Here is a 23515-nt window from a genome sequence, read left to right on the forward strand (position 1 = left end):
GATGCTATAGTAAATACAAATAAATAAATAAATAAATAAATAACATGTGTCACCTGGTCAAATACAACAATGTGCTTCCGCCACAGCAGCGCACAAAACCTGTTTTTCCTTCTGAGGCTGATTTCAAATAGTTTGAATCTACCTTGTTTACTTTATACAAATCCTGTTTCTTCCTTGCAGATGGATACGATCTGTCAGGGACTCGGAACATTTTATCCCATAGCAAAACTTGTTTTAAGTACCATCTGTTCTTCCTGCAAGGGCACACTAATGCCAGAAACTATTTAACATTCAATCTATTCAGAGCACATATTGGCTAGTTTATCGTAAAAGTGGAGTAAGGGATAATTTGGAGCCTAACAATAGACTTTTTATTGGCATTTGCCTTAAAAAACAAACAGTATCCAATATGTATTAATACACAACCTTAAGCAGCAATACACCATGATCTGGACCACTTTCTATCATAATGGGCTTGACCTGGTTGCCATCAAAGTCAATGGAACGGCTTTCCACTAACTCCAGTGGCATTTAAACTATCCCACTAATCTGGGCCAAGTTCAGCTCTCATATACACCTTGGTGTTTATCTAGAGAACTCCTCGGATAGAGTCACCCTGATATAACAGAGCAGAATTTGACCCTGTAGATTAAGCTGATCAATTTTTTTACTACATTCTAATCTATGCTACTTGTTCTTATATTAATTTCACACACACACACACACACACACACACACACACACACCAGAACACACCATTCACAACATCTGAAAGAAGCACTAGCCTGTAATTCATAAAAATGGACCTTAACTTGTATCCATTGCTGAAATGTTTATGTTGCAAAATGATCAGCTACCTTCACAAATGCTAGGAGATACAGAGATGGACCAGTAATAGGAGTAAATCAACAATTCTGTTACTAACCCAAATATTTCAAGTTAGAATTAAAACGGTCTTTCATTTGTCATCTAGACAACAGTGATATATTATACAAATATAGAAGAACTATCAAAGACAAAAATAGATGGCCCTTTAAACACAGACACACACACACACACACACGCACACAGAGTAAGCCTAGCTATGGAAATCTGCCTGATGTTGCAGGATTCCTAGGGACAAACATCAATCTCGATGAACATGCAACTCCAGTTAGTGGCATTAATGAGAGTCGAGTGAGCTATGCTCCACATGCCACAGTGAAAATGTAATCCTTAATAACCAAAGACTGCCATGTATCATATCACTACATGCAAAAAAGCTAGTCAGGGAAACTACTGACAGATCACCAGCTAATAGCCTGATCTAGTGATAATGATTAGTATCAGAGGTTGATTCATGTCAAGTTTTCTATAAACAAAGCAGGACAAGTACATATAATACTGGATTACTCCGTTCCCATTATATCTTAAAGAGAAAATTCCATATTCCTATGAGAAATTCACTGTAGCAGAGAAAATTTAACCAAACTATTATTCCCACAAAAAATGCAGACATTTTTCATCACATCAGATACTTGGTTCCTGAGAGTGAGGGGGAGGAGGAGAGAATAAAACACAACTTGTGAAGTGGTAAATGTGTCAAAAATCTAAAATTACTTGGAGGTATTCTGCAGTACAATCATCCTTTATGCTTATATAGCTCAGCTCATATGGCTTACATTCAGCCTGTCACACTGAATCATGACTATTTCTTGACTTGCATTAAACAAAAACAAAACTTAATTTTCACTTCAGTATGTGAGATAAAATCCTCTCTGAATTCACAGTCAAAAGGCCGGAAGCAGTGTTAGAAATAATTGTTTTTCTGAGACGCTCACTTGTGAGGAACGGAAAAAAATAGCTCACTTGAGTTCTGACTAAAATACGAAACATACACATTTTGTTTATGAAGTATTTAGCAGTAAATTCTACTGCAAAGAGCTTTGTTCATGTGCAGTGTAGCCATAGCTTTTATTTAATACACTGCTAAAAGAACAATAGTAAATCCTTCCAAGCCTGCTGAAGTCTTTACTGTATCAAACAATAGCTTTAAAACTGTGATTAACATTTAGAAAGTAAATTTGGAGAACAAAAAGTCCGTACAAAGTTAAGGGATAACATAGTAAGGTATAATCTCTACAACAAGCAAAACATATAATATAAAGCAAAACTAAAGCTAAAGCCAAGTTATTTCATACCAGTCACAATAAATTCACTACAAGCATCTAGTTAACCATGATTTCTGCTAACCTGTAGATATGCAGGACTGTAGATGCAGTTAAATTTTCCTATAACCTTTTGTCTGCAGTCATGTTACTAGTGCTCTGTTTCCAAGTGTTTCTTACACTCACAAGTTCCCTTTCCCAGCTCTATCCTAGGAACTGCCCAGATTTTGTGGTGTAATCTGAGCAGGGAAGTACCATGTGCCTATGATATGGTTAATTCACTTCTTACCCCCTGTGATGTGTAAGGAAACAGCTTCGAGTTTCAAAGGACTATTCTCTGTCCTGTCGATCCAGGTATAATGAGAGGCAGTACTTTTGTATCTGGCAGTTTTAGACTTTCATTTGGCATTGTGAAGTCAGAAACCAATATTATTACAAACTACAATAGTTTTAATATAAACTTCCCCAGGGCCTGATTCTTCAGTCCTCCCATATGCAAAACTCCCATGGACTTCTCTAGGAGGTCCACATATAGGGGCTTACAGGATCAGCCTGGAAGAAACCAACTCTTATTAGCAGCCTAAGGGCTAACTTTTTGCTCGAGGGGAGAGTAAATGTGACAATCATCAACTTGGCCAGCACTAAGGACTGAATTGGGGACCTTAAAAATTACCAGCACAAGCCTGTAAGGCTTGAACTAAAAATCTAGGCTCTACAGGTGGGAGCTTAAACAGACTCACATCCATTGTGTATGGGACAAATAGGAAGACATTCAACACACACTGATCAGTTGGTTACACCAGGGCAGGAGGGGTCTTCAGTGCCCCAGTGCTGGAAGTGTTATGCCTGTGGATGCTGGATGTAGAATGCTGAGCAAGGCAGCAGCACTCTTTCCAGTGCTGCCCACCACCAGGGTTTCCCAGTGCAGAGTGTGCCCAAAAGCACTCTTTGGTGATGTGTGCAGTGGAGGAAGCACAGCACATCTCCCCTCCTTCCTCCCCATCCCTCTCCCCCTCCCCTCGTGTTCTATCTTCGGGTTTTGAACTTGTGCCCATCACCTTAGTATCTGAATGTCTGGAGCACAAGCGGCCAGGTTACCAACTTAAAGACAGTTATAATGTCACCCTCAATAATAAACTTTGGTCTTTTGACTCCAATAGCATCCATAGCCCTTTGGTGGCACTGTAATTCCTTTTGCATCAGTTTACCTGTGCATTTTGTAAGCAAAAGCAAAATGGTGCCATACTATCAATGGACTCTTCAAACGCTGGCAACATTCTAGCTGAGAAATCAGGCCACCTTATTCTGGCTGTTGACATTTTTCTATTACATTTCTTTTTTGTATTTGATTCTCTTTGTATTAAAATAGTCAAAAAATCAAGTATAAATGATTCAATACCTGTAGAGCAGAATTACGGAGAGGTGGAAGTAGATCTTTCCGACCATATACCTCTTTAAGGGTGATAACGTACCTCAGTATGGAGCTACACCTGTATATGTAGGGAAGATAGCGTACCTCAATATATAGGCAACTCAATGAGTAGGGAAGAACTATATGAGAAATAGCTCAAGGAAAAAAAACCTGCTTCATCAGCCCCATGACCCCATCTACACCAAGAAGGTACATGGGACTATCCCACCAATAAAATGACATATATTGCAAATCACATGTTGTTTATCCCCTGGTACCACCAACAAGTATGCTGGAAGGAAAATGGGAGCATGCTGCACAGTAGCTTTACCCCTTTTCAGTGTCTTGAGAAAACTCCATGTTGATGCATTTTCTTACCAATTTGTCATTGAGTGGGAGAATACAGTCATAAGACATCCTTTTGTCTATTCACATTAATAACCTGGGACCACATTCACTGCTATGTTCCAGCAGTTGTGTTCCATTCCAGCAATGTAAAGGAGTCCTAAACCCAATTTAACTGGTCAAACAAACTGGACTGATGACTACTTCACATTGCCCGCATTGCACAAAGCAGGCACAGGAGATCAGTGAAACTGATACTTCAAAATAACCCCTCCTTGCCATCTAATCCAGCCAACAATGATGGTCATAATCAGCACAGACCTAAAGCCCATATAATTTTATGAAAATTAGATGCCGCTGTGTGGTTGAATACATAACCTAGATTTCTTGAAAAGAGTAAGAACTAGAAACTGATGATCTCGTTGCTCCAAACAGACTCTTGCAAAAAAAATAGCATGTAAAGTAATCCACTGTCAATATCACTTTCACCCTGCCACTCCCCAATTGCTCATACATTTTCAAGTAAATTACACAAGCAAAGCAAAGAGGATACAACCCTATCTGGAAATAATTCACGAGCAAAGGGGTGGAGGCTTCCCAGCCAAGCTAAGACAGTGAGACATGGAGGGAAAGCTGTATCATCTTTGAAATGCTCACCAAGGAACAGCTGCAATTGAAGATTAAAGGAGAGCAATAGTCAGGGATCATGGAGGAAGGAGAATTCGAGACATCAGGGCGACGAAACAAACAGGAAATATAAAAACCTCTGAGAACACTAACTCTTGGCCAGAATAGTGCAAAGCAAAGCAAAGCAATTATGAGAAGGGATTTGCTTGCTTTTAATTTTTTTGTCATTCATTTTTAATGGAGCTTGGTGGTAACACTTGCTTTTTATAAGGTAATTTGAAGCACCATATACGTAACATATGAACTCACTTCCCTTCTGCCCACCTCCTCATACTATAGCCTACTGAGAGAAACCGATTTGTTCTAAAGTGAATGCGTTAGTTCTGTGTGACTGGAGATCCTCCAGTTGATTAATTAACTAGCTTATTTGTGCTGTTCAGAAAAAAGAAAAAAACACCACCACCACCACAATTGTAGAACCCTTCATAATGAATTTAAGAGTTATATCACCATTCAAGAATTCTTATCTTGCTCAGTTTTAATGATTATAGGCTACAAAGCAACAAAAAAGGGAGTAGACAGAGAGATTTCCGTGCTTCGGGATAACTACAAAAAGACATCTCTAAAACAGAAATCCATCTTTAATCTACACATCAGGAAAAGCAACTTGCTACTCTACCAACATGCCTCAGTCTTGCTTAGAAGAGACCAGCAAGGCACAAGTAATCAGTGATTTCTGTGATGTAAATGCTTGTTTAAGAACTTAACTGAAGCCACCAGTTTGTGTTTCAAATTGCCAAGCAGCCATCACATGATAATCACTTTTAGCCACTGGACCGCTCCGTGTCTCAACCAGAGCTCTAGAAGGATCCAGATTCTGTAACCAATAACCCAAGCTGTGGAGTGCCCTAGTGTCAAAGAGTTTACTGTTTACTTAGAGGGCCACATCCTCTCTGACACAGAATGACAATTTAACTCCTTCTGCGCTAGATAATATTAATGGCACAATACTCACCTTCACTGCTGCACATACAGGCAAGTCACATCATACACGCATTTCACTTACGCGAATTCAACTATACGCACTTGGCAAAAAAAAAAAAGAAAAAACAACAAGATACCTTAAATAGGGCAGGCGATTCCACCCAATACGCATATGCCCCGGAGTGAGTGTGAGATGGAAGACGTGAATCTGCTGTTCCCTCTGTCGGCCTCAGTTCCCGCGTGCCTCTCATAGTGTGAGCATCTCACCACATGGAGTGTGATTCTAGTGTTTAAAGATAAGTATTTCAACATGGCCCCTAAACGCAAGCCAACCACTTCATCTGGTGCTCAACCGAAGAAACAGCGATCTGTTCTAATGCTGAAGGAAAAACCGTGGCATCAAGTGCTCCAACAACTGCTAAGGTGACAAGCCAGGTGCATGATAAGACTTTAGTGAAGACTGAAAAGGCATTAAACCTATGGCTGGAAGATATGAATCATAAACGTGTGCCTATCAATGGCAACATGCTGCGAGAAAAGGATCTTAGCCTCTACTCGCTGTTCAAACCTCCTTCAGAAGAGGGGCAGCCTTCTGATGAGAAGGAATTCAAAGCCAGCCAAGATTGGCATAACAGTTTTAGGAACTGCTTCAATCTCAAATACATGCAGACTACTGGTGAAGCTGCATTTGCCAATGAAGAGACAGCAAAAGTCTACCCCAAACAATTAAAGAAATATCATAGAAGAAAAGGGCTATCTTCTGGAACACGTTTTTAATACTGACGACACTGAGCTCTTCTGGAAAAAAATGCCCAACTGCACTTACATTTCAAAATCAGAAAGACAAGTCTCTGGCTTCAAAGCAGCTAAAGACTTTGTTGTTTTGTGGCAATGCAGCTGGGCATTTAATAAAGCTGGGCTTGCTCTACAGGGCTGCAAATCCCCATGCCCTAAAAGGCAAGAACAAAAATCTCCTGCCTGTGTTCTGGCAATCAAATGAAAAGGCTTGGGTGACGGCAGCATTATTTCTGGATTGGTTCCACAAGTGTTTCATTCCAGAGGTTAAGCGGTACCTCAAAGAGAAAGGACTTGACTTTAAAGTGTTGCTGACTGTAGACAATGTTCCTGGCCACCCTGCGGCACTCCAGTTTGCACATGATGATGTTGAAGTCATCTTTCTCCCCCTCACCCCAAATACCATCTCCATCCTCCAACCTCTCAACCAAGGCGTGATTCGCTGTTTCAAGGCCATGTACACAAGGCTCACGTTCTCAAGAGTATGTAGCACTATGGATGCTGATCCCAATCTTAATATGATAGAGCACTGGAAGTCCTTCAACACTGCTGATTGCATCACTTATATTAAACAGGTAATGGATGCAATCAAGCCTGAAACAGTCAATGCATGTTGGCGAAACCTATGGAAAGAATGTGTGAATGATTTTAAGAGTTTCCTGACCATTGACAAAGAAGTGAAACACGTTGTTCAGGTGGCCAGGCAAGTGGGTGGTGATGGCTTCATCGACATCCTTAAGAAAGAAATTAAAGTTGGAATCCTCATAAATTGGCTGAAGTGTTCTAAGCAGCAAAACACTTGAATGATTTAATTTCTGAATACGATCCCTCTATGGAATGAAACCACAAAAATCACACGTAGTATTATGGATGACTTAAGACTGCATCAAGAAATGTTTGAGCAGCTCAAGAGACAACAGTAACAGTTGCCAGTCACCATGTTTTTCAAGGAAAAACAGCCAGCAGCAGATGAGCCTACACAATCAACTTCTCGAGCTGAACCAGAGCCAACCACTTCGTCTACAACTCGCTCTTCGTCATCCAAGCTCTCTATCACTTCCATTTCCCAGATCGATATCAAGCCCTGATTACCACCTGTAATTAAAAATACAGTACTGTAAAATTATATTTTGCATATGTACTCCTTATATAATGTACTTTACTGTACACATACATATTACCTTACAGGGTTGTATATACAAAACCATGTACAGCATACTGTACTTTATGCGCAATTTAAGGGATTTTCAAGGGTAATTTTGACTATACACGATTTTTGCCTTACACGCTGACTTTAGAACCTAACCCCCACATAAGATGCAACTCCACTGTACTAGGTACATCTTCCTTTACTGTTCATTTACATAGCGGTTCTCTATTATTTGTTGCTGGAGCACATTCCTCTCCTGGCAGAAGAGAGAATCAAACATGTTTATTATGATTATTTATTCACATCTTGATATTGCCTGAAGGCCCCAGTCAGGATCAGGGCCCACAATTGTAGGCACTCCACAAACTGAAATCGACGTGATCCCTGTTCTGAATGGCTGACAGTCAAAATAGATTCTTAGAGCCAAGTTCAGATCTGGTATTTGTGAGTACAACTCCCTGGGGACTTTTACTGGCCTACAGTATTAAGGGCCAAGTTCAGACATGGTGAAGACCTTACAGCTTGTTCTCTGCTAACCTCAGGTTTCATTTTTGCTGTAGTTCCAGGACAGAGTTTAAATCAATAAGCTGCTGAGCATGAGAGAAAGTCTGATCACCATCCTACCTAGAAAACTCACACTTAAGAAATCAGAAATGCTTAATTTTATTAGCCATTTGTGCCAGACTAGAATTTGCTGAAATTATGATTCATACCTTGTACTTCTGTAGTACCTCTCATCTAAGGATCTCAAAGCTGTGTATGAGCTGATGAATTTTCACATTAATTCTATGAGTATCTAAGAAGAGATACTTGAGGATTCACCAAAATGAAGTCAGTTCTGGGGTGGAAGTCAGCAGCTATTTAACTAATTTCACAGAAGTAAAAAACAAAAACACAATGAGCTGAAAGTGTCAGAGAAATTTAGTTGGAATGTAATTGCCTGTGCCCATATCATGCCAGCACACTACAGACTTGTCAGGTCCTTCATGGCCTACCCATTTTCTACTACACAATGGGGACACTGGCAGAATGGAGGATGGTAGTCAATGATGACAGTCTTCATTGTCTATTTGTCAAATTTCCCCAACAGGCACCTTCAATGCTTCATCTCATGCCATCCCCAATGCCTGAGAAGAGTTCTCAATAAAAATCCACAAAGTCACTATATAGTCCTCCTTCAAATCCCACCTCTGCTATGATGCCTACATTAGACTCAATGACTTGACAACAGTCACGTGTCTAGTGTGCTGGGACCACTGCTTACCACACTGACCTGAATTGCCTCATCATCATCTTGTTCCCTGCCCCCGCTGTTTGCTGTATCCCCTGGTTGTTTCATCTTATAAGATCTTTGGGACAAGGATCATCTTTTTGTATTAGATGTTTGATCAGTGCCTGGTACAATTGGGCTGGGACCTCCAGGCACTACTGCAATGCAAATAAGTAAATCTTTAAGGAAAGACCCATTTGATCTTTAATGGAACAATTAATCCATTTTACATCTGACCCCAAATATACCATAATAAAATAGACTACACAGATAACCTTAGGACAGTACTTAACACCATGCAATGGCATTTTAAAAAGGAAAGCGTAATACTGCTTTTCCAAACATTGCTTCAGCAGGAGCTCTGCTGAAGAACAAAAAGTCAGACCATCTTCCAAACTAGGGCTGTGGGAAATCATCAGTTTTCACAAATTTCAAAATAACTGACGTTTTGCCTTTGAGTGCACAGTTCTGCCAGAAGACAATATTTCATTGCCAAAATAGGCACAACTCCACCATGGAACAATTTGTAATGTTTCTCCTTCGCCTTGGGTAAAGGGCCATTTTTCCTGAGTATTCGTGCCATTTTCAGCACAAAAGCAGCAAATCTGTGATGACATGGCAGAATTTCATAATGAGCTAAAGAAAAACAAAGAATACCCTTTGTTTTAGGGAGAAAAAGAATTTGAGGAGAAACCACAAAATGTTCAAGAAAAACATTCAACTTTTGATTTTCCAGTCCCATGTTGCCAGCTGTGAGACTTTTTTCACAGCTCTAATATCCATGTCAATAGGAAGGGGGGAAAGTAGCTTTATACTGATTACAAACACTCCTGCAAATTAAAATTCTAAATAATAAAAAGACTAAAACAGGAGACCACCCAGAGAAGTCATTATTCTAGAACTCAGTTCCCTTTAATGGGAGCATCTATAATTTAGTGATCAGAAAGTAGAGAATAGAGACCTGGGTGGGGGAGGAGAGGGTACAACAAAAAGAAAAGAGCCACCACACTCCTAATACACCAGGCTCCAATCCTGCCAATTATAAAACACAGGCAAATCGCTGCACTCACTCAGAATTTCATTGACCAAAATGGCATCCTCACTGAAGCACAGCAGCCCACCTACATCCTATCAACTGTAGAACTGGAGTCCAGTAGTTTCCTGTCACAAGGATGTTATGGATAGCAGCATATTTGATTCAGATCAACAAGTTTTGACAGAACTACAAGACCAATTAAAACCCATGGTAATATTTTATTTTAAAATAATTTCAGTAGAGTCTATTTTCTTTTTAATGAAAAAATATTCCCCAGCAGTGTTTGCAACCTAATCACTGCAGCATTATTTTAGTGCATGAGAACCTGCCAAAGTTGATGATGATTATAGTAGTAGCTAAGGCCCCAATCATAATCCAAGACCCCAGTGTACTAGGCATTACACAAGACAAATGACAGTCCCAGCCCCTGAGAACTTGTTATCCAAGTAAAAAACAAAGTAAACCAAAAATTATAACAAAAGTGAAACTGACTTGGGTTTTTTGAGGGGAGGGTGAGGGATCTAAGTTGAAAGATCTGTGGAAAACAGTGAAAAGTAAAGTAGATATTTAAAAAGAACACATTTTAACAATCTAAGCTGTTATCAGTAACATAGCTAAGGAAATGTATTGGTATATAGTTGTGTTTAACTTGATAGTGCTATTTTACTCCTAAATTTCAAAACAGGCAACTGACAGCCCAGAGCCAAGAAGAGAAGCTGTAAATATAATTGCTCATGTACCTTAACACGTCTTATATATTTGAGACTCTTAAAAAGTTCCCTGTTGAACAGAATACAGATTTCAAACACTCAGCTCATCCTCTGTCATGCTGTTCTATGAGGAAGAAATCAAAGTGATCCTAAATAATATGAAATGAATGTAGAATCCCAAAAGGACATATCCTTCTCTAGTGATGTGCTCCAGATATTAATCTTGACATTTTACAAAAAAACTAAAAGATTAAACACACTTTTTCCTCAGGGCAAATTCTTCCAGCATCAAAGCAGGATGTCATGTCAGTGACCCAAAAGCATGCCAGAAAGCAAAATGTATTTACAGCTTTGCCTCCCATGTTTAAAGGCAAACTGCAGCATATTAGAACATACTACAATTCATATTACTGAATGAATCCATTGACAATTACTTATCAATGCAGGATCCAGAGGTAAACACCAAAGCTATTTGCATAGGAAAATCCACTGCTGTTTCAATTGAGTTCCCTTTCAAGTTTCCAGCATTGTTTAAAACGTAACTCACATTATCCCTAATTTTCTATTTCTGTTAAGATTTTCGGCTGGTAGATCCTGTTGAATACAAATGGTTTTTTAGAAGGAGGGAGCCACCTAAGACTAGATCTTGTTGCCTCTTTACAGCCACGGAGTCCGACTCAGTTACTGGGGCAATTCTCATCACTACAGAAAGTGTGATTTGGGCTTTGGATTAGTGACTTCACTAGAAGGGCCGTTATCTGTGCTGGCATACACCCTGTGCAACTCCCAAATCAATGGCATTGCACAGGGTATAAAAAACAGGGCAGAATGTGACTCTACACAATATAGCTAGCACTAGTCACCTCCCAACTCCAACAAAGCCAATTGTTTATGCTGTAAAGGAAATTTTGAAAGAATAACTTTAAATATAAAATAAAAATAAGTAAATAAAAAAATAAACAGAGGGTTTTGTATCTAAACTAAGATCTGGCATTCCTTTCACATGCAAAATTCAGTGGTGTTACGCACGCATGCAAGTCACCTGGAACAAGTCCATTACGTTTAATGATCCAGTAAAAAGCAAACCTTAAAACAAACTAAATAAGCAAATGCAATCGTTTGCAATATCACTGTAAGCAGACAAACTTCTTAATCTTTTAAAATACTCAATTCTTTTCTAAACAAAGCAAAATGAATTACATGGTTATTTTTAATTTCTTAAATCAGCATGTGTTAGGCTGACCAGACAGCAACTGTGAAAAATCGGGATGGGAGTGGGGAGTAACAGGAGCCTATATAAGAAAAAGCCCCAAATATCGGGGCTGTCCCTATAAAAACAGGACATCTGGTCACCCTAGTATATGTAAAAGGAATGCATTTTCCAGGCCCTGACATATATTTAAAGTGTGGTTCTTTTTGGAAAAGGTACCGTGTAATAACAGCAGTGAAGGTTCTATACTTATTGGATCTCACTGATTTTCATATTAAAGATACCCAGACAAAAAAAAAAAAAATGTTTTTTCTATCTGCCAGGACTGCCTTTCAGCAGGTTTAATAACTGATTAAACACTAACTAGTTCAATCTTCATTGGTTTATTGCTTCTGGGTATTGCACTCACTGGTCTCAAGCCCTCCCCATACCACTGCCCACAGTATACCAATGATCTTTTGAAATCTCTCAGAATGCTCTGTGAATGAAAGCTGAGCCAAGAACTCAGCTTGGATACTGAGATAGGTATCTGGTTGAAATGGTTTAGCACAGCACCAGTGTGCATGCAAGGTATATCTTAAACCAATCCAGCTCGGTGAACATGGATGTACTGAAACAACTGAGCTTACATTGGTTCAGAACAAACAGTTCTATAACTAAGGCTTCAGTTCTCCAGTGTAGACAAAGCCTAATAGTCAAGCAGCATTTTTTCCTTCTCACAAACTGGTACACAGGTTCTGTGTCAAAGTAGGCCCTGGCTGACCCTAGTGCAGCCCTGTTTCCTTGAGTGTAACCAGTTAGGCCCTACTAAATATTTCTGTTGATGCACAAACAGGGATCAAATCCAGCTCATTCTATCTGAGTTATGTTGCTCCAAAGGGCTAACAGGAGTAAAAAAGAAATAAAAGTTTCACTTCAATGACCTAAAGAGGACTCTGAGCACACACGTGGAGCAAGTCAGAAGATACACATATTTATCTAGTCACTTTGCAGAGAAGTACACCTCAAAACATTTTCAGCTTATGATTTTTGGAACATTTAGGCTATGTCTACTCACAACACAGCTTTTAGCAACATGGTTGTGCATCTACAGCCGTGCCATGCAGTATAGCCACTGTTTGTCAGTGGGAGAGAGCTCTCCTGCCAACAAAAAACTTCCACCCCCAATAAGCGGCAGTAGTCTTGACGGCAGGAAAATGCTCCTGCTGACAAAGCGCTGTGCACACCGGTGCTTTTCATTTGTCTTTTGGGGTGTGTAGTTTTTTTAAATACTTCTGAATGACAAAAGTTTTGCCATTCAGTTGCTAGTGTAGACAAAGCCTTATTGTCCTACTACCCCTTCACCTTTCAAGGAGGGAAATGCAGTTTGTATTAACAGAGTAAGCAGGCCCAACGGGAGTTATAGTAGTCTGCTATTCTATTGTCCATAACAGAAATGTTTCTCAAGCTTACATTTCAGCCCGTATCCCTTGCATACTGTATTCTTGGCAAAGATTTGGACAGCGCAGCTCAGCTGTCATTGCCTATACCCATTCATAAAATGTGACCACATTGCTGAAAGCCACAGCTTCTTGTGCACCCAGAAATAATGTCATATCTCAGTCAAAAACATACTTCCATAAATTGCCTGTACTTGGAAAGCCTAAAGGTCACATCTGGACTCTGAAGTCAATGTGAGTTGTGTACATGGACCAAAGGCAATATTTAAACTTCTGTCTCATTTTGGAAGCAATCCATGTAGAGAGTTCATTAGCAAGTCAGTCAGATAGGAATGTATAAAACTCTTAAAGCAGAACGGAAGCTTAAGTTAAATTAGTACAGCTTTATTTTCGTGAATAGTAATATGATATGTTTGTAACACACAAGTCCAAAAGATAACAGAACTTAATGGCTCATTGACTGCAGTGGGATAAGATGCAGACCCAGTCCTCCCCCCAAAAAAATCATCACACCATATTCTTAGCAGGACATCATTATATTTGTTTGTTTCAACAGTTCACTTTCTTATATGGAGAACACAATGGTATAATCAGGCGCAAACAATTCACTCCCTGGCAGACAAGCCCGACTCATTTTTGGGCTCAAAGCAGCCAAAAAGAAATAGTTTAACATTGTGCCTCAGAGCTAGCAGGAAATCCAAACTTCCACAAGGGCAAGAAAACGAGGGGAAGAACTAAAGCAAATGGGAGACCATATCACTATATCAAGGCCTTGGTCTAAACACATGGATTGTTGGTGTGTGCAAAATGAGATAAGAGTTGGACTAAATAAGACTCAGGGTTCTTTTCTCTTCTTGTATGCACACAACATATGGAAAATACATTCACATCACATATTCAACACTCTGGGAAGGGGAGAGGTATGAGGAGGTTTAGGTATCAAAGTAAACTAAGAATTGAGGAAAGGGCCAGCTATGCAGCATGCTGCCTGCCTCTTGGGAATCTCACAGACACGTCTCCCCCTGAGTTCTGTGGATGAGCCTCCATATTTGATTGGAAAGGACATCCAGAACAAGGAGGGGGCAACTCAGCCCTTTCCCTGGGATGGTCTCTTGCTACCCCTGCAGAGGTTACATCGGGACACTCACCATGCAATATCAAAACCCATGAATCCACCATTATGACTGAGCCGCATCAACTATGGGAGTTTCAGCTAAAGGCAGCATGGCTCCTTCAGGACCCAGGCTGCCAGAAGGCCTTGGTTCAAGTGAGGCAAAGTACAACCTGAGGCACAGGCCCAATGGGTCTCAACATTCACCACAAGCTTGGGATAGCCGCTGATTGAAGAGAGTTAAACCCTGCTTATTCCCTGGGGAAGAATTCAACCGCAGTCCCACCCCCACCCCCACCAAGGAGCTGGACATTCCACAAGCTTCAGAGTGGTAACCGTGTTAGTCTGTATCAGCAAAAAGAATGAGGAGTACTTGTGGCACCTTAGAGACTAACACATTTATTTGGGCATAAGCTGTCCCACGAAAGCTTATACCCAAATAAATGTGTTAGTCTCTAAGGTGCCACAAATACTCTTCGTTCTTATTCCACAAGCTGAAACTTCTTTCCCCTGCACAGGAAAAACCCCCAAGAAAGGATTTGACATAGCAAAAGTTCAAACAGCATTTCTATCTCAGAACTCCCAAAGCAGCCCCAGAGAGAGACAAAGAAAGAGAAAACAGCCGAACCAGGGCAAGTTTTAGCAGGGTATTGTCCCAGGGTGTATAAACCCCAGGTTACTCCAGCCACTAAGAAGTTAACAGGGAAACTCCCGGTCTCATCAGCTGAGGCTAATTGCTAGACTTGTAACAGCTGGGGGAATAAAAAGACTGCAGGTGCTCCCTGCCTCCATTTCCTCCTCCAAGGGCGGGTCCCTCCAGCCTTTCCCACTCAGGCTGGAGCCGTTGCCACAGTTTTGTCCTCCAGCCAAGTCAGTCACTAAAACGTAACCCTTTCTAGGGCAACACTAAAATCCACACTCACAGCTTTCCCACCCAGCATGGGCTCCTCTTCAGCCCCCCTTCTGGGACCCGCTCCCAACCTCTTCCAAGCTACCTTTGAGTCTCTCTATTCTTAGATAGAGCACTAACTCCCAGGCTGCTTCCCCAGAGTCCCGCATGAGGCCTCGGCCCCTATAGACTACCTTTCAGCCTTCCCTATTCTGGGATAGCCTGCTTCCCTGGAGTCCCCAGCTTCTTCCAAACAAGCCCCACTTATTCCCTGTGACTCCATTCTCTTCTCCTCCCCCCAACCGAGTTCTCTCCACCATTTGGATAAGGCCGATGTGATTCTCAGGCTCCCCCTGCCCCGACCCCAATTAGCCCTGCACCTTAGGGTGGGAGGCAGCTAATTATGGCACAGGTGGGGCTGATTGAACAGGTCTGTCTAGTCTCAGGCCTCTTGGCCCTTAACGGCAGGCCACCCTGCTACAGCTTTTTTTTCCCTTGGACATGAAAACTAGAGATATGTAGAGGGAGCCCATAACCAGCCCTTTGGTCCCAAACTAGTCCAACTAGAAGGCCTTAAAATAAAACATCAAGGACAGTCAGGTATAAAGTTGACTTCTGTAGGAGTACTCCCTGTGTAGGAACTACAAGATCAGGGCCCAACTCAGAACTACAAGATGGCCCCCAATTGCTTACTTGCTTATTTATTTAATTATTTTCAGGGAAGAGGAAAGGCCCCTAACCAGGCAGTCAGTGCTTCGATTAAAGCAGTATAGCCAAGCTAAATACTCAATATCCACAAGACAAAGACAGTGAGCGGAAAAGTGTATTCTTCCTATGCACATATACATTTCTTAGACACTTCTTGAAAAAATCTGGAAGCAGATACTCCAGTGATGAGAACTGTATAAACACCTACACAAACAGAAAAATAAATGCAAAATGCATTTAACTGTAAATCTGGAAAGAGATCAGTGATCTGAGAAAGAACATGGGGTAAGTTGTAAGAGAAAGTGGTTTATACTCACAAGCTAGGAACTGAATGCTCTTTTCCTCCTCTGCAAACAGAGAGGAGCTGAAATCCATGGCTCTTGCCTGGAAAATCTGGTTCCACAGCACAATCCCCCAGACCTGATGGAAGCCCCCCTTCCACTTGCCAGGGAACTGTCCAGCAAAACAAAAATAAACTCTGAAAAAAGCATAGTACCAGTGCTGAATGACAGCTAGTTTACAAACACATGACAGACCATCTTAAACTTCTGTATGGCTTTTGACTTGGTACCACACAACATTTTGATTGAAAAACTAGAACAAAATAAAATTAACATGGCACATGTTAAAGGGATTAAAAACTGGCTAACTGATAGGTCTCAAAATATAACAGTAAACGGGGAATCATCATCAAGCAGATGTGTTGCCAGTGGGATCGCGCAGGGATAGATTCTTGGCATTAGACTATTTAACGTTCTTATTCATGACTTGGAAGAAAACATACAATCATCACTGATAAAGTTTGCAGATGATACAAAAATTGTGGGAGTGGTAAATAATGAAGAGAACAGGCCACTGATTCAGAGCAATCTAGATCACTTGGTAAGCTGGGTTCAGGCAAACAATGTGTGTTTTAATGCACACATGTAAATGTATACATCTGGGAACAAAGAAATGTAGACTATACTTACACAATGGGGGACTCTATCCTGGGAAGTGGTAACTCTGAAAAAGATTTGGGGGTTGTGCTGGATAATCAACTGAATATGAGCCCCCAGTATGATACTGTGGTGAAAAGAGCTAAATAGGATGCATAAATAGGGGAATCTCAAGTAGGAGCAGAGAGGTTATTTTCTCTCTGTATTTGGAACTGGCGCAACTGCTGCTGGAATTCTGGGTCCAGCTCTAGCACTCACAATTCAAGAAGCATGTTGATAAATTGCAGAGGGTTCAGAGAAGAGCCATGAGAATGATTAAAGGATTAGAAAATCTGTCTTACAGTGATAGACTCAATGAGTTCAATCAGTTTAGCTCAACAAAAAGAAGGTTAACAAGTGACTTGGTTACAGTCTATCAGTATCTATATGGGGAACAAATATTTAATAATGGGCTGTTCAATCAAGTAGAAGAAGGTATAACATGACCCAATGGCTGGAAGTCGAAGCTAGCCAAATTCTAACTGGAAATAAAGGTGTACATTTTTAACAGTGAGGGTAATTAACCATTGGAACCATTTACCAAGGGTGATGGTGGATTCTCCATCCATTTTTAAATCAAGATTGGGTGTATTTTTATAAGATCTGCTCTAGGAATTATTTTGGAGAAGTTCAGTGACCTATGTTATCCAATAGATCAGTGGTCCCCAAACTGTGGGGCATCTCCCCACCTCCCAGAGGAAAGTTCAGAGGGCGCAACAGGCCTCAGATCAGCTTCTATGGGGGCAGAGAGGGAGCGCATGCCACCCAGCTCCACTTCCAGCCCTGCCCCTGGCAGCAGCCCTGGTTTTCCCCCCACCCCCCCATCTTGACCCCAGCCACAGCTCTGCTCCCACCCCTAGACACGGCCCTGCTCCCAGCCCCAGACTTGCCCCAGCCTTGGCCCCCTTACTGCTGTTCACACTCCCCCTCCCTCAGAGCCGCAGCCCCGCTCTCAGCCCAGACTCCTGGAGGGGGACACAGGCAGGAGTAAAGGGGGGGCACAATGTGGTTTGGGGACCACTGCACTAGATCACAATGGTCCCCTTTGGCCTTGGATTCAATGAATCTCCTCCCTGACTTTACCTAGCAATGTTAAAAGCCAACCTCAGATATCTAGAAGCCTGTGAGTAGTCCAGTGCATTTACTCATGTGTGTGTTTGCAGAACTTTCTCAACACATTTATTAAATGTGACAGGCCAAATTCTACTCTCAGTGACATATGTGCAGCAAGGTTAAAATTCAACTGCCCCTCCCATACATCTGGAAGATACATTTTCTCATATAACGGATGGAAAATAGGGCTGTGCACATGCAACAGAGTAGAATTTGGCTGTATCCATGTACCCAGGAATGTGCAGTGACAAGTCTAGAACTCACATTAACACATCACTTTAGTGACCCCTTAAAAGCAGTGAACATGCTGCAATATGCCAAAGTTAGCAACCCAAGACGAATGCCACCACAGAAGAAACACAAAGGCCCTGTCTAGCTAATAAAATAATACTTTTTTCAATCCATTTAGCTCTGTCAAGGCTGCCTGAGGTGGGAGTCTTGACTGTTAAACTGTATCTCTAGGGGTGTTAAGTGTGTGGAGGGTTCAACTCACCTGAAGCTAACCTGAAAGAAAAAAGCTCACAAACACATTCCTCCATCATCTATACATGCTCCCAGACGGCAGTGTCCATTTCTGCTCTACTTTAGCCAGATACGTTTGCAGTAGTACTTGTCGCAGCATTTTAGGGTTTGTTTACATACAAAAGTTTTACTTCTTAATTATACTGGTATAATTAAAACTCCACAATCACCTTAAGCCGGGTCTACACTAGAAACTTTTGCTATTATAGCAATATCAGTTTGGGGTGCCATAAGGATTTTCGGTTTTGTTGTGAAATGTTTTTTACACACACACACCCTAGGGTAGAAACATTTATAATGACAGGAAAGTGCTTTTGCCTGTATAGCTTATTTGTACAGCACTTTTTTGCAGGTATAAACTGCACCTACAGTAGGAGAGTTTGCTGTTATAACAGTATAATTAAGTGACAAAGAGTCCTGTGGCACCTTATAGACTAACAGACATATTGGAGCATAAGCTTACGTGGGTGAATACCCACTTCGTCAGACGCATGTGCATAATTAAGCGGTATAAACTTTTTCTAGTGTAGACTAGCCCTTAGTGAGGATGCAGATATAGTGGCCCAAGTATGCTTTCTAGCCTTGCAATTAGTCTTATACAAGAAAGGAAATAAGCTATACTAGTATAATGCACTTTTATACCTGTAATAATGTCTCCACATTATGGGTTGTACTGGAATAGCTATTTCAGTTAAAAAAAAAAATCACACACCTGATATAATACTGATCCAAAAAAAAAAATCAATCATACCTGGAATCTTTCTCCTTCCCTGGAACCTAGAAAGACAATCTGGAATATAGAATATCTAATGGAGCCCTCCAAAGGGAGAACGCAGATTTCACAATATAGAAAAGTTAGATGCTACTGATCTATCAGAAGCCACAGTGACAAATAATACTCTCAAATAACATCTTCCTAGGTGCTGAGTGACTGAATAACATCTTTTCCTTCTGTGCTGAAGAATTTGAGAAAGGCCAATTGCCATCAGAGAGCCAATAAGAATAAAAGAACTTGCAGCAGGTGGTACAAATGTGCATGTCTAATTACACCCTTCACCCACCTGTCAGATTCCTCAACTCCGGACATGGCTAGAGAGAGAGTGCAGCAAAATATCTGAGTTGCAAAGAGAAAGAGATAAGAGGAAAGGAGAGGGGGCATAGGATGGATAGGAGAAAAGGTGTGATTGGCTGATTCAAGTACTGAGCATGTTGTTGAGGATTCTTATGTTATTCCTGTCAGTGGAAGGAATCTCTCCCTCCACTGCCCATTCCTCTCCCTTCCCTTCCCAGCAAATATCTGTCACATATCTCCCTCCTCAAGAATCTGGATGTTTCTCACTACTGCAGTGTATTTGCCACAGCCAGCCTATCTGCTGAGCATGTCAAATGCCACTATTAAGACAGTAGATTTATACCAAGAAAGTCCACAGCAAAACTGAGAAGCCCATAGTATTCCCCTAGCTGTCCTATATATACACATAATCTTCCTTTTAAACTCCTCCTCGGGTCTCGTTAAGCTCACACTAGGCGAGCAAGTCTGCACAACTTGGAGAACAATTTCACAAAAATGTGCGTTTGTTTGCCAATTTCGCTCTTGTTCTAAATGTAATTTGATTTGCAAACCCTCACCAGACCACAGCCTGTTTGTTCTCAGTTCTTTCTCTCCACCCAGAGAGTTGTTTTCAATAAAGCAAAAGTTTTGAAACATTTCAAGTATGTTTGACAATTTGCCACTTTCAGAACAACCACCACCACCAAAATGTAAGCACATATTTGTCCTGGTAGCCGGGAAACAGTTTTTGGATCATATCGCTTATTCTGAAGGACTGCAGAGTTACATATTCCATTACAACTCCAGTGCACTCAGTCACTTAGGAGGACCACATGCTGTTTAATTACTTCAATGCTAGCAGCGGCTTGAGCCTCTGTAACTGGGCTAGGGTTTGTTCCGCGCACGTTCCCAAGAGGGGAGAACGAAAACAGGATTTCTGAACAGCGTAGCGCGATGCCTGCTGGTTGTTTTCACTTATTAGAGGAGCCAGAAATGTTCACACAAGGCGGTGGCTCTACCATCCGCGCAAACGGGAGGGGTCAAGGGGCTTTGGCAAAGCAGCAGTAACATGCACATCCCAACGATCCTGTCTGTGCAGTGCCGGGGAGTGGATGGAGCGCGGCTGCTGCGCTCAGGAGCTCAGTGGGTGTGGAGAGGGGGAGCTCCCAGGTGAGCAGCAGGGGAGAGTAACTTGGGGACCTGGCACAGAGCTACATCTGCAGAGCTGGAACTCCCCTAGCGTGGGGGGCCCGGTCCCCCCCGGCCCGCAGCACTGACTGACACTCCCGTCAATTGCGGAGAGCTGCTGCTCGCCCGGCTCCCTCCCGCAAGCCAGACCGACTTACCCTCTCTGCGGGGCCGGCGGGCGCCGCTGCTGCTGCTGTAGCTGCAGCTGGTTCGTACCGGGGGGATCCCGGAGCACCCGAGGGGAGGGACCAAAAGTTTCTGTGAAACTGACCAACTGCGCGAAGTGTTTGTCTAACCTGAAACCCAGGGGCGATGGCCCATCAATCATTGTTAATTACCAGGCCCTTGAGACCCCCCCTCCCTCCGCAGGAGACGGCCGGGCTGCCCTGCTGCTGAACTATTTGGGGATAAAGCCTAGCTTCACTTCCACCTCGCTAGTTAAACGTCTTTAGGGGGGAAAGGACTTGCAGAGCCACTGAGATCTAACTAGAGGTGGAACCAACCAGGCCATTTCCTACAGCAGAGCATTTCCCCCCTCTCTTAGACCGGTGAGGGAAGGGAGGGAGGGTAAAGGGAAAAACCTGGAAATATTTACTCTCTAATAGGAACGAGGTGGATCCCCAGCAGCCTGCCTGGACCCTCTGCTTGTAGCGCCCTCCACTCAAAAAGCAAGGGGAAAGCTGCACATATTGAAACAATGAAACTGTCTGTTTTATAACATTCTCCTGGAGAAGGAGAAAATCTGCATCAGATTTCCTGGTTTAAAAAGAAGAAAGTTAAACAACCTCCCCGTCTCTCCCTGCCCCCATCCCCACCCCCCGAAACCTTGCTCATAGTTCCATACAAAACTGCCTGGCTGTATTGCTTTTCCGAGGTTACAGTCAGTTAAATCAAAGTCTGCTTAAAAGATCTGCTAAGGATTGGTTTTATTATGTTTATTTGTTAATTTTCCACTGCTGACTATAGAGATCCACGCTGCTGTTTGCTTTCCTTGCAGTAACTCATGACTGCAGCATTGGATGATTTTGACCTTAACATCAGATCTTCCACTTGGCAAATTAATGTGAAAATACAGATTGTTTTGAGAAATGCATGCTGCTATAAAGTAAAGACAAGGTTTAGGCAAAGAACAAAATCCTTATAGTGCTGCGTCTCATCTAGAAAATGTCTTTGCTAGCCTTCAAAAGCAGGATAACTCAGCCACCCATTTCTCACCGCAAGCTGAAACCAGCTTTCCAGAGACAGCCAGTGGAGGCTGGCTGTTGGCTCCCCTGGTCAATCCGTAGCCATTTCCTGTCTCCCCTTGGCCAAATCAATGTAATCTCTGTGGCCCTGATCCACAAAGGTACTTGGGTACTTAAATCCCCATTTTAGGCTCCACTGTGATCTACAAAACTCTCACTGTAGGTCCCTAAATTCACTTGGTGCTTAAGGTTACAGGCTAAAAGTTCCCTCTGCACTTCTGCCTTTGGGCATGCGCTCTGTTCCCTCGCTCTAAGGGGACATCTACACTACACACTCCTTTTGGGGAGGTGTAGAGTACACACACAGCACGGCACGCCCTGCCCCCCTCCGCTGCACAAATATAAATAGCGGTTTGGACAGTGAGGCATTGCTTAGGTAGGTAGAGTGCAGACAAGCCCGAAAACTAGGGTATGTACACTACACATCCAAACAGGGCTCCTCCCATATACACTGCTATTTTTGGCAGCATAGTGTCCTACAGTTTCCAGGCTGCCAGAGCTTTTCCCCACTGCAGGAAAAGACTCCAGCAGCTCCCCACTGCCAGCCCCTATAAACAATGAAAGAGTGATTGGAGAAGGAGGTGGGTGGCCCTAACCATTGGACTACAGTAGTCTGTCTTACTTTTGTATAGCTTGATGGTTTGGGCATCCACATGGAAGCTGGGAGACTGTTGTTCTGATCCCTCCTGTTCTAATAGCTCTTTCATTATTTAGTCACAGTGGAACTTTTTCAACAGGTGAGACAGAAGGAGCCCCACATCAGAATATCCCAGAGCTTGGGGGTTAGCAGTACTCTTGCCTGAGCTCTGGGTGGCCCCTCTTCAAATACTTTCTCTGTCTCAAGTAGGGGGGGGATTGCAGCTGGATCCACCACATCCCGGGTGAGTGATCTAAGGGCTGGATTTAAAGTTTTAAGGTGGGTGTGTCATGATCGGGGAAATGGAGTCAAAGTGCCCATGCGGGAATTGTTATTGACAGGATCAGGGAACATGGGGAGTTAAGCTGGAAGCAATTCAGCCAGGTAGACAGAACAACAGTGCACAGGCTTTAATAAAGTTCCACTTATTCAACTTAACTTGCATTCCACTTCACTCTTTGCAAATGAAATAGTGGCACCACCACCTCCTCCTCCAGCCCTTTTTTGGGGAGTGAGGCAGGTGCCTGATTAAATCCTGCAGGAAACTCTTAGGTGCCTGATTCCAGGAGTTGGTTCCCCAGTTGTGGATCACGGTGCAGAGATAGGCACCTATCTCTGAAGGATTAGTACACCCTCCTCTCAACAGCATCTCCCATTGGCTAGCTGAGGCAGCTCCCTGCCTAAGGTGCTGGCTTTTGTGGATCCCATTCTACGCAACCTGTGTCTCCCCACACAGCATTGGATTTACCATGGCACTGGGTCCACAGTCCAAAGGGGCCCCTGCCCAGCCTTCTCCACCCCCCACCCCATGGGGGCAGAAGCTTAGTGCTGCTGAATAGGAAATGTGCATACAACTATAAAAGTGTAAGAGTTTCCATCTCTGAATAATAACATAAGAACAGCCCTTCTGGGTCAGACCAAAGGTCCATCTAGCCCAGTATCCTGTCTTCT

At 42.3% G+C, this 23515-nt stretch overlaps 1 protein-coding gene across 3 annotated transcripts in view; it reads right to left on the minus strand.

Annotated features, from left to right (window-relative positions):
- FBLN2 (fibulin 2) overlaps positions 1 to 21033 on the minus strand; it is a 192338-nt gene extending 171305 nt beyond the window's left edge. The window contains exon 1 of one of the 3 annotated variants that reach the window (XM_050957737.1): positions 20842 to 21033. The gene's annotated coding sequence lies outside the window, so the exon portion shown is untranslated. Of the gene's footprint in view, positions 1 to 2232; positions 2324 to 16149; positions 16228 to 20841 lie in introns of those variants that run through there. The other 2 variants (XM_050957739.1, XM_050957738.1) reach the window with 2 other exon arrangements.
- Positions 21034 to 23515: the final 2482 nt, after the last annotated feature.

Source organism: Gopherus flavomarginatus, chromosome 6 (assembly GCF_025201925.1).
Source record: "Gopherus flavomarginatus isolate rGopFla2 chromosome 6, rGopFla2.mat.asm, whole genome shotgun sequence".
NCBI classification, from domain to species: Eukaryota; Metazoa; Chordata; order Testudines; family Testudinidae; genus Gopherus; species Gopherus flavomarginatus.